This window comes from Pseudomyrmex gracilis, unplaced genomic scaffold, assembly GCF_002006095.1.
Source record: "Pseudomyrmex gracilis isolate BER0280 unplaced genomic scaffold, ASM200609v1 scaffold_939, whole genome shotgun sequence".
In the NCBI taxonomy this organism is placed as follows: domain Eukaryota; kingdom Metazoa; phylum Arthropoda; class Insecta; order Hymenoptera; family Formicidae; genus Pseudomyrmex; species Pseudomyrmex gracilis.
The window spans coordinates 15,487-17,910 of NW_018021523.1; positions in this window are offsets into that span (position 1 = coordinate 15,487).

A 2,424-nucleotide genomic window follows, 5' to 3' on the forward strand; every position below is an offset into this window, starting at 1 on the left:
TACTCCATCGCTTATTAAACAGGTTAAACCAACAGTTACTGCACTTTCGACACAATTTTGACACATTTAGACATAATTCGACATAAAATTTCTTGTCGAGCAATCCCACATGAGAATTTTCGCATTTTCACTATGATGAAAATTATCCAATCAAGCGAGAACTCACTTTTATGATTTTCACTAGACTTTGTGATACACAATTGACCCCCAGATTTGCATCTCACATATGACAGACCCCGGATACCCCCCTAACTAATTTTAAAAGTTTTGCGAAAAAAACTCCTCGGCCAGGAGTCGAACTTGGAATCTCCGGCTTTCCGTGCCATCGCCTTCCCTGTTAGGCCACCGAGGCACTTGGAGTTAGTTTCNCAATATACATATATCAAAGATGGTCTGTTAATGTTGTTTAACGCATTCTTCAGCCAGCGTAATTTTACTGGCCGAGGAGTTTTTTTCGCAAAAATTTTAAAATTAGTTAGGGGGGTATTCGGGGTTTGTCATATGTGAGATGCAAATCTGCAATCCCGTATGAATTTAAGAATTGAGTTTTCAACTCAAAAAACACTCACTTGTAAAAATTTACAAGTTGAATTTCGTTACATGTGTATGTATATATATACACGTATAAGTTTCTACTCAAAACATCTTGAGAATGGCTCGTAAGGCCTTATACATATCTTGTTGATAATTTCACGAGCCTTAAGTCATAATTAATTAAACTTAAATGTTTTTATTTAACTTATGTCTACACAAAGTCAATCTTTACACACAATTTTTATTTAACCTTTTCGCTCCGGGACTGGTCCATATATGGACCAGCAAGAAAAGCGAACGTAATAGATGTTTATAAGGTCAATTTAATGCACTAAATTTAGGAAAAAAATTGAAAAAAATCCTGGTTACTTCTTTGACCTTCAAAATTAACTTTGAAGGGGGGGTAGCAGGTTATTATTAACTTTTTAAGCTAAAATGCGAGGTCAATTTTAAAGGAAAAATCCCCGGAGCAAAAAGGTTAAAAGACGTACAATATTTATATATTAATATTTTTTTCCGACATTTCCAGTCTTGGAAAAAGTTTGTAATATTACAAATAATAGTAAAACATTTCAAGATGCATTATATTTTTTTAGGAATTATTACATATGAGTGAACTGAAAGAAATCAAAAGTTTTTTGAATATTGAAAGTTATTAAAGTTCTTTTTTTTTATATAATTTTGTTGTGTAAATTATAACAAGAATCTACATTTTTTAGACATATAATCTTAAAATATTTAATTTATATTATACAAAATTCAATTAATTAATACATTATATTCATATGAATTAAATACTTTAGAATTATGCATCTGTAAAATGTAGAATCTTTTCGTGTGATTTACAAATTAAAAATATAGAAAAATTATAAATACTAATTCTATAGTTTATATATATATTTAATGTTTTTCAATAATCTACATATAATCTAAAAACTTTAAATTTATTGCAATTAATTTTGAATAAGAATTAATAAAAATGTAATAATAAATGCATTTTGAGATGTTTAATTCATCCTTATTAATAATATTTTCTACTTTTTCTAAGAATGTAAGTCATGGAAAAGCATTTTGCGTTGTCATATTGTCATACGCTACAAGCGCGCAACAAAACATTGCTTTCTAGCCTCAGTGTCTCGCATAGCGGGCTTGGTGGAAGCGAGGCAGAACATAGTATGTCTGCGCTCTTTCACGAGCTGAACAGCCGAACGTCACGCACACGAACGGCGGTTCTCGCTGTGTGCGTGCCCCCACCACCTCGGTGCTTTTGGTGCTGGCCGGCCCGATCTAGCAACAGATGTAATACTTGGCTAGTGTTGCAAACTCTGGCCGGCTAGCACCAAAATCATCGAGGTGTTGGGAGCCACTAGAAGCACGCATTCAAGCAAAAACCGTCGTCCGTGTGCGTGACGTCACGCTCGGCTCGTCGGCTCGTAGAAGAGTGCAGACGTATCATGTTCCGTCTTCTTTCCACTTCAAGCCGGCTCAACAAGATGACAGACGAGGCATGTTCACGTCGCGCACTCTTTCCGTATGACAACGTGAAACGCTTTTCCGAGATTAATAATCTTGAAAACAATATATACGTCTAACCTAAAAAGCTGTCTTAACGCTATAATCACAACCGCTAAGTAAAATTATGGATAAGTATATTTTATAGTAATGCTTTTGATGTAATACAAAATTTATGTTGCATAGGTTTTGAAGTGGAAACGTGTTCAGATTTCAAGAATCAGAAACGGAAATAATTAGAGATCTTGAAAATATAATAACATCACAAATTAAGATTTATCAAGAGAGAATAAAACGTCTTCCTACAAGAAGTATTTATTAATGGTATGTACCAACTGCAATATTAATATTGCATATATATTGAATATACTCTTATTT